At 36.9% G+C, this 10,465-nt stretch overlaps 1 pseudogene across 1 annotated transcript; it reads right to left on the bottom strand.

Moving 5' to 3' along the window:
• Positions 1-7,188: 7,188 nt before the first annotated feature.
• Positions 7,189-10,465, bottom strand: LOC147501770 (uncharacterized; annotated as a pseudogene). Its single transcript, XR_015221459.1, has 2 exons — positions 8,753-10,465; positions 7,189-7,540 (listed from the first exon to the last, which is right to left on the bottom strand). The product of XR_015221459.1 is annotated as an uncharacterized LOC147501770 (transcript).

Below are 10,465 nucleotides of genomic sequence, written 5' to 3'. Positions count from 1 at the left end.
GAGCACCACCAAGTGCGACACTACACAGATTGTACAGAAGATGTTGAAGACGTATCGAGCATCCCTTCTCGCTCCTTGTCAAACCGTCTACAACACGAACTAGGGGCTAGCTTCAAAGAATGCGAACGAGATTAACTTAAAATCAAGGACACTCAATGCGGATCATACACTAGGGGCTTCGCCAAAGAACAGTTGCTCCGACATGAGCACCTCACTAATCCAGAGGTATCTACCACCATTAGCCTGTATTAACAACTACGTGTTAGTTCACATTTTTGTAGGTAAACTAAAACGCCATGCTGACGACATACAAAAGATCTAATCTAATTCAACAGTTGTCACATCAACTATGGAATGGCCACTCAGTCTATTGAAATACCACCCAACTCACTGATCGTTCACAAGAGTCTAGCCAACAAAAGACCTATACTTTTAGGACCAATTTAGGATCGAGCTATCATGGTATCATACCAATGGACGATCATGTCCAGGAGCAATTCATCATGTACTCGCCTCACAAGTTCACTCCAAAGTGACTCAAGTTGAGTGGACGACCTCGTCCAGGACCTACTCATCATGTACTAGCCTCACGAGCTCACTCCAAAGTGACTCTAGCTGGGTAAATAGTCTTGCCAACTGGGGACCTATACTTCTAGGACCAGTTCAGGATTTAGCTATCATGGTATCATGCCAATGGACGACCTCGTCCAGGAGCATCTAAACATGTACTCGCCTCACGAGCTCACTCCAAAGTGACTCCCTCTAGGTAAATAGTCTCGCCAACTGGGGACCTATACTTCTAGGACCAGTTCAAGATTGAGCTATTATGGTATCATACCAATGGACGACCTCGTCTAGGAGCAACTAAACATGTACTCACCTCATGAGCTCACTCCAAAGTGACTCAAGCCGAGTGAACGACCTTGTCCAGGATCAACTCCACATGAACTCCCCTCATGAGCTCACTCCAAAGCGACTCAAGCCGAGTAGACAACCTCGTTCAAGATTAACTCCACACGTACTCACCTCACGAGCTCACTCCAAAGTGACTCAAGCCGGGTGGATGACCTCGTCTAGGAGAAACTCGACGTTGGAATGGCCACTCAGTCTACTAAAGCGCCACCCAACCTACAGATCGGTCATTCATATGCATGACAATCTAAAGCTAGGAGAAACTTAACATGTACTCGCCCTACAAACTCACTCCAAAGTGACTCAAGTCAAGTAGACGACCTCGTCCAAAAGCGACTCAACAGTCGAACGACCACTCAGTCTATTGAAGCGCTGAAACATGAACTACGTCTAACTTGATTCTGGCTCCCCCCGTTGTGCTTCCCATGTGTGGAACTACTCTCTCATCAAGTTGCCCCTCTGAACAGGACAACTTAATTAGAAGGGACTGTGTGAGGGACTAATATACACAACCAATGTATATTATACACGTGTCCAATACAACTTATCAGAGAACACTTCTCCCAATGACCTCATTACGAACTCATAGCGAACTGAAAGTCTCTCCATGAGATCACCGAGCAGATCGCCCGAATACTCATTCACGAACTGCCATCACAATGCGCCATCGTAACAGTCAGTAATGGACGAGCCAGCTTTCACCATCAAATCCAGAACTTCAACCACACTTATCAATGCTTTGCCATCAATGCTCCATAAAGTATCACATCAATACGACCTGACCTGACGGAAGAAAAGACAAAGGATCACCAAGAAGATTATAAAAGCAGACTCCATTCTCCTTCCAAAGGGGTTGGAGGAACTCCATCCATGGAGGCTGGATACATTTCGTCTGCTCACCCTAAATCGACTTCATCCGTTGGGGCTGGATTGACTCCCTCCGAGAGATCACTAGATCTACTCCATCTTCCCCCTAGGCTCTCCAGAAGAGACCTCTCTATCTACCACACCAGATCTAATCACACCAAATCATGAACTATGTCTGACTTGATTCAGGTTTCTCAGGGAGAACCTGATACGTATTCGGGCGACCTGCTCGGTGATCTTATGGAGAGACTGTCAGTTCGCTATGAGTTCGTAATGAGGTCGTCGGGAGAAGTGTTCTCTGATAAGTTGTGCTTGACACGTGTATAATATATATTAGTTGTGTATATTAGTCCCTCACACCATCCACAGTAGCTAGTGTCATGATTTATTTATTTATTTATTTCCTTTCCACTTTCTTTATTTTGGCTAAAGGTAATAGTAATTGGCAAAGTTAATATATATAGCTCACAATGATCGGGCTATATATTCCAGCAAAAATAAATGATCATACTACATATCTAGCTATGGTATCAATTTACGAGTCTGAAGTTGTTGCACACGGCTTATAAGTGTGTTTGTTGACACTCGTCAATACACTGTGTGAAACAAATTCAGACTCTCAATTTACTTCTCAACTGGCAAATGTGTGATGCAGTCGAGTGCCACACAAATTTAGTTTAGACTAAAATCTTTACAAAAAAATAAGTACGTACTTGCATTCAATGCAAACAAAAAAAAAAAATGCAAACGAAAATTGCACCACTGATGTCCCATTCAAAAGTCTCCCCTTCAAGCTAAGCATGGTAAAACTGACTTCACCGCTCATCTTAGCTTTGGGACAAAACAGATTTCTCACCTCAAAACCTCCATGCTTTTAAGAAAATAAGAAATTGCCCAAAATACCCCCCACGTAAATAGACTCGTGAACTTTCTATTTTCTCACCACATTTCCTTATCGCTTCCATCTCTCTAGCTAGCTTTTTAGATCTGAAGAATCTTCTGCTGCAAATTCTCATAGTACACGAGTAAATTCTCTATTTTCTCATCAACAAAAAAAGTGAAAGCAAAAAAAGAGAAAAATAAAACTCTACAATTTTGAAAAAAGTTGAAAATCCAATAAAAAAAATCAAACCTTCAAGTTCTAGAAGAGATGGAGATGAAATTGAGAAGATGGCTGCTCCAAAAACTATGAACAAACCAAATCTTGTTAAAATCAATTCAAGTTTTCATAGTTTTGCAATTTCAAGTTTAGATTTTTTATGTTTGTGTATGTAGTAGTTTTACTATGCATTTTTATATTTTTGTAGTTGTTTTTACTTTGCATTCTTAAATTTGCATAGTATTTTTTATTTGATTTTTCATGTTTGTGTAATATGTTGTGGTAATTTTACTTTGCATTCTTAACTTTGCATAGTATTTGTATTTTGCATTTTTAACTTTGCATAATACTTTTACTCTGCATTCTTAGATTTGCATAGTATTTGTACTCTGCATTCTTAAATTTGCACAATATTTTTTATTTGCTTTTTCATGTTTGTGTAATGTGTTGTGGTAATTTTACTCTACATTCTTAACTTTGCATAGTATTTTTACTCTACATTTTTAACTTTGCATAGTATGTACTTTTACTTTGCATTCTTAGATTTGCATAGTATTTGTACTCTGCATTCTTAAATTTGCATAGTAATATATACAATTCTGCATTTTAAATTTTGCATAGATCATCTTTGTTATTAATTGGTTTTTTGTCATTATAACATAATGTAAACAAGAAGTTGTACAAGACATCTAGATCCTCAATATGAGGAGCAATTGAGACAGCAACAGGAGCAAAGAAGGATTGTTTGTGCTTCATTGAGATTATCTATCACAAGGTTGCTTGAATGGGGTTCCATGGTCTTCGCTGCTAACAGCAGCCCACCTAATCCTCAGTGAATTCCATGCCTTGGGAAGCAATCGTCGTCTCTGAGCTTGGTTTAGTTTTATTAGACTAGGAACTTTATTTACGTAGACATATATGATGGTACATTTGCTTGTTTATTATTGATCTACAAGTAGTACCAAGTTGTATCTATACAAGTGGTTAATATGAAGTTTTAGTTTCCTTGAATGCTTTTTTTTTGCAATGAGTGCTTTAAAATTGGAGCTCGACATAGTTGACACATTTAATGAATCAAATCCCGGTAACCTTTGCATAAAGGTTAAAGGTTGTCCTAAATTTGGTGAAATAATCAGGAAGCCAGATTGCTTATGGTCAATAATTGTATAAATTCTACAATTTGTGTTCCTTGGTTATTTGCACCACAATTCCTAAATATAATAGTGAACTTGTGTTACTTTGCTTCACTCTAAATATAATAGTGAAAATAAATGCAGTCAAATGTCAAAAAAAAATTAGAAAAAAGGAAGAAAGTGTTATTGTTAATCTTCTCATCTTTTCAGTAGCCGTTTTCTAGAACAAAATATTCACATGTACATACAAATTTGCATAGTTTAAACTAGTATGAAAATATAAATGTTCATATGTAAATATAACTTTACATAGTTTAACTAGTATGAAAATATATGTTTTCATATGTAAATATAAAATTGCATAGGTTAACTACTATGAAAATATAAACTTTCATACGTTATCTCAAATTTACAGACATGCTCAGTTTCAAAAACTACTATACAAATGACAGTTTTCATATGTAAAAAAAAAAAAATCATGTTAACCAACTATGTAAATATAAATTTTCACATGAAAAATCAGAAGTCATGCTTGTTCAGATTTAAAATTTTGGTATATTGCCAATTGCTAGTTCAATTGCGGCTTGCGCTTTTTATTTTCCTCTTGCAACACCACTGCTTTTATTCATTTTCTTGTTTCATATTTTTATTGGCTTCTTGATTGTGGTTCATGCAATTATTTTCCTCTTGGGCATTTCCACAAAATACGCAATGAGCATATTCAACTTCTCCCCCACCTTGAATATATACCACTCAAATTTGTACCTATAAAATATGGTTATCCATGAACCCATTTTCTATTACAAGAAATCGGTGTTCTTTTTTTAGTGTAACAAAGAATTTTTGTTGCTTTATTGGAAAAGGTATGTCTTCTTCGAATGATCTTGATTTAATGAAAAGAGTCAAATAGGAAACCAAAAATTTCAGGGGATAAAAATTAGACTACAAATTGCTCACAATTTTGAAAGCGAGGAGTTTATTTGGCAAGGCCTAAATAATAGAGAGGTTCTACCACTATTCTAAAAATCGGTCTAGGCTACCGCCTAGGCGATCTCTAGGCGATAGGCGGTGTCCAACCGACTCACCTAGGCCCTAGTCGTTTAAAAAATCGGTGGACCGACTAGGCGGCCTCTAGGCGGTCCAGTCCATTTTTTTTTTTTTTTTTGAATAATTAAATGTCGAAAAATAAAAGCCTGTGTAGGCTTAAGATTTGAATGAGTTTAAAAGACTTAAGTCTAATGTAAATTATATGTCACTATAACAAAGTGTATGTTTTTATATGAAGTCAATATTCCTCAACTATTACGTATTTTTGTAATAAATATCTTTGTTTGTGTTTATTTTTTGAGTTATGGTAAATAATTTTCTTCATTTCTTATAGTATATGTATGTATTACTATATATATATATTAGAAAAAAAAAAAATAGCTAAGCCTAACCCGCCTCTGGCAACTTGCTAGAAGGCCTTGAAGCGCTCTCCTACCGTTTGACTACCGCCTAGCGTTTTTTAGAACACTGGGTTCTATGGATATGTTCGTGACTAAGGAATTTACACATAACCGGATTGGATTGAGGGGCTGACACCCATTTCTTAAAAAAAAAAAATACTATTAGATACGATGCATTTTCATTCCACTGGTTTTTGGTCTATCCGATCCAAGATAAGCACAAGGATTTAGTTCGGCCCTTCAAGGGTCCACGTGGACTAGCGGACAATCCGCTGTACAGTATTTATTAAAAGGCCCACCCAGAAGAGTCTGATACTCGAAAGTCGAAACTCATCAATTTGTTCTTTCCACGCCCTATGATGAAGAAGAAGTTGACGACCAGCCGAAAACAGAATAAGTAGTTTAGAACAATCACTTCTCCACCACATTCTATCATTCATGGACATGAAACAAGTTGTACAAACAAGTCTACTTTCCAAAAGATGGAGAAATGTATGGCACTCACTCCGTATTCTAAACTTCGACGAATAGTCTTGGAGAAGTTCACGTAACGACAACAAACTTAACAAAGGCAAATTCAAGTTTTTTGTCGACACAGTTTTACTTCTCCGTGACGGTTCTGATATAGACACTTTCAATCTATTTTTCAGCTCTGCTCATTTTGGTGATTTTGATAGAATTGATAGGTGTGGGTTGCTTATGGTATGGAAAGGAGTGTTCAAGTTGTTACTTTAGTTGATTTGCATGTTTCGTCACCCAGTTCAATCTTTTTATCTGCTAATGTGAGTTGGTGCCGAGCAGGTCTAGAAAATATAGGATGACCGAGTGTTTTAAGAGACTTTGGTTTCAGCATATCACAGAAAATTGTACGTGTAGCCTTATTATTCTGCTATTTCGATTCAACAGTGCATAACTCAAACCAACACCAACTTGTTATAGCTAGAAGCCCACCAGCACATATGATAGGCACAAGAAGATAAGAATATGAAGGATAGGTAATTGCTTGTATAGTCTGTCCATGTTCTGACTTATCTCACAAAAGTCACAAAGCTTTCATGCATACATATAGTGAAAGAAAGAAATGGAAGAATATATAGAATTATAGATGCATTTAATTAAATGTTGTACTGTGAACAATGACATCTATGCATTTCAGTGTTTAAGAAAGGTCATATAAGACACCACTGTCCACCAGTCACTCATGTTTCAGCAACTATTAAGGGACAATACAAAAGCCAAGCACATGTACTAAGGCTAAGAAAGCTGGAGTTCTGCACTGCAGACATTGTCAGACAATTTCGATTTTTTAATATTGATCTTTTTACATTGTCTAATACACTAAGATAAAAATTACGAAAGGATACAACATCAATATTGTAATACAGACATCACCATTAAGGAGGATAGGACATTATAATTCTACAAAACAATAAATTCCGCTGCTGTAAGATATAAAACAAATTAGAAAAAAACCGCTAACCAAGGTGTATAAACAGTTCTTCACTGCAATACTGACAAAATGGAAATACACTCCAACTCGCTAAACCTACACAAATTTAATGAAGCAAATTAACCAACTAAGAACTATTGACCACAAAATTAATGACATCAAAACAAAAGTACGACTTCAAACGTGAAACTATGGTAAGAAAATCTGCGGAAACCAAATGGTTGAATTCAAAATCAGAAACCAAATGCATCAAATCGGGAACCCTAAACACAATAACCATCCCCAAAGAAGACTATATAAAGCAACTTGATAAGATGAAGTTAGGTTTTGAAGAAAAGAGGAGATCCTTAGGGGTCATCTCTCATCTCCCATTTAGAGAAAGCAGCATACATATTAAAATCACTTGATTTCGCCATGTCACAAGATGAGAAAATTGGTTATTGGCCTATAGATGGAGGCCCTGCGGGCCCCACACTGATATAATTTGTTACATAGATACTACTTCACACTTAGCAGAACAAAGGAATCTGACATTCCCTGTGATTGACTCTAATGCATTCTCATCCACTTCTACAAATGCAAGATGTTCCTGCTGTGTATTTACTCAAGGGGGACGACGAATACAGTGGGCCTGCACATCACAGAGCACTGAAGTTATTGTCAAGCCAAATGTGCATATAGCCCACAGATAATTGACCAGACGGTAGGAGGCCTCTTGGGACTAGGGAGATGAAAAACAACTTAGGCTGTGAAAAAAAAAAAAAAAAAAACAAATTGTCCATCTGAAAAAATAGAAAATAAAAATAAAAACAAAAAGCCTTTGCCTCTCCTCCTCCTTTCACAGCTAGGTGTCCTCCTTCCACCAAGATTCTCTACCGCTTCTCTTTCCCTTCTCCTTAACCCATATGCATTTACATATAGTGCATAGACACTCTATAGGCGCTCTAGATTCCAGAGCTTCTCAAGTTAGACGCGTTTGCGCTCTCGCTTTTGCTCAACGATATAGTAACTAAGGTTGGATACACAGAAATAGGGTAAACTGTAATACAGTGAGGACCGGCCCTACATCGCCTAAAAACAGTGAGATGAGAAATGCAACGGAAAGAGAAATAACACAATTCTATAAGCCAGAAGAACCTGTTGAAAAAGAAGTAATACAATAGAATGAAGCTAACAAATGGCATGAAGGAACAATGCTTATCTATAAAATATCAACTCACATCAACTCATCCAAGTCATTTGTTTTATTGCCGCTGCATGTACACCAGAATAAATAAATTCTTTAAGAGAATAACATGAAGGGACATGAAAATAACTCCAAAAAAGGGACATCAAAATAACTCCAATAAATAAATTCAAACAACATCCTTTTAAACATAAGAAATCATCCAAAAGAAAAGTATATCACAATTTTCTAAATAATCAATCTCGAAACAGATACAAAACATATTCTCGACAACTCCTAATAGAACATCAAACCCGTCACATGACAAGCTAAGTGATAAATTGTACTACTATAGATATTATGTTGACTTGTTATGCACTCAAACAATATCTCAAGAAAAAATGATAATATGCATATTAGTATAGCATAGAACTCGCTTAGCATATGAGCTAATAGTATCCAATAAACAGAAACAAGATTTATACATTCTTTCATTAATACCAACACAGAATCTTAGAAACGATCCAAGTTGAATAGCCTCGGTATTACAAGTACACCAAGGTATAAATTCAATCTAAATGAAAAAGTAAACACAATATAGGATGGAGACAGGAGAGAAGTATACACTTTCTGTTGACACATAAATTAGCAAAAGAATGGATGAAGAAAGCAACTTACAGATTTCATCATCCTCGTGGGATTGTTTGGAATCTTCACAAGGATATGTTATTAAGAATAAGTCCTTGGAGACTGAGCCATCAATCAACATGCATACTAACTCCTTTATTTGTCACTCAACAAGAACTTGCGAAGAATATATGTACCTTCATCATTCGGTTCATCTGTCACAAGCAAATTCAATATCATAGACATAGTTTCTGCAGCCATCTAGAAACCCCTATCAATCATTTTTTCATGAAAGTTGAGTGCCATTTGAGTATCTTTTTCCTTGAGAAATCCTTGAACCATGATATTGAATGTATAGTGATCTGGAGATACACCCCTCATTTCCATCTCAATGAACAAACTTTGAGCATCATTGAGCATCCCCTCCTTACAAAAGCCATTGATCATCGTGTTATATGTTATGGTGTTGGGCAGCACCTCTTTTGAAGAAAGGCTGTAAAATAGTTCCTTGGCTTCCAACAACTTTCCTTCTTTGCACATGTAGTGAATAATACTGTTATAAATCACAACATTAGCTCTTAACCCATTTCTTTCCATCGCATGAATCAATTCCATTGCTTCAGAAAGACCACCGTTAGCACCCAAACCTTCTATTAAAATACCATATGTGAGAATATCTGGACTTTGTCCATGAGTTTGCATGTCTTCAAAAAAATTCTTTGCGTCCACAACTCTCCCGACCTTACATAGCCCACCAATAAGGGTGCTATATGTAACAACATCAGGATTCAAGTACTTGCACTTCAAATTCTCATAAAGTTGCATAGCCTCATCTAATCTCTTAGCCTTGCAATAACCATTAATCATTGTATTATAGCTAACAATATCAGGTTCTAGACTTGCATCCACCATTAAATCAAAAACATTTGTAGCCTCTTCCATTCTGCAAACAATACCCATCCATCAAAGAGTTGTATGTGATAGTGTCAGGTGCCACATTTCTTTGAATCATCTCCTCTAATAGTTGATGTGCCTCACTAACCTTCCCTTCTTTGCAATAAATATCAACCAAAACATTATATGTTTGCACATTTGGCCAGACTCCTCGACTAATCATATCATGTAACAATTCAGCTACCTTGTTCCAATTACTGGAGATGCATAGGCCACGAATTAAAGAACTATATGTGACGACATCAGGCGTTATACCTCTTTGAAGCATTAGTTGAAACACCTGAAGTGCTTCACTAGTCCCACCCTCATTGCCAAGGGCATCGACAAGAATGTTGAAGGTTACTACATCAGGTGAGATGCTCCTTTTCAACATATCTTCAAACAAGTTGATGGCTCCCTTCAGTTGGTGAATGCTGCATAGTCCATGAATTAAAGAGCTGAAAGTAATGGTATTTGGGACAACTCCCTTGTCAACCATTTCCTGAAAGAGATTGACGGCGTCATTCACTCGATATTGCTTGCAAAGACAATCAATGATCATATTGTATATGTGGATGTTCGGCTTAAGTTTTTCCTTTTCCGTTGAGCTCATCAATTGAAGGGCAGCATCTGAATTTAATGATTTGCAAAACCAATTGATGACTACATCGCATGGATATCGATTTGCCACCATTTTGTTGAACAATTCCAAAGCTGGTGCTGACTTGCCCTCCGTAAACAAACCCTTGAGAAGAGTATTGAAAGTAAAAGCATCGAGTTGAAAGCCACGTTTAAGAATATTCTCCAATGCAGCCGACCCATAGAACAGTA

This window comes from Coptis chinensis, chromosome 4 (genome assembly GCF_015680905.1).
Source record: "Coptis chinensis isolate HL-2020 chromosome 4, ASM1568090v1, whole genome shotgun sequence".
NCBI lineage: Eukaryota > Viridiplantae > Streptophyta > Magnoliopsida > Ranunculales > Ranunculaceae > Coptis > Coptis chinensis.
The sequence above is the reverse complement of the archived record's forward strand: the minus strand, read 5'-3'. Positions and strand labels throughout refer to the sequence as shown.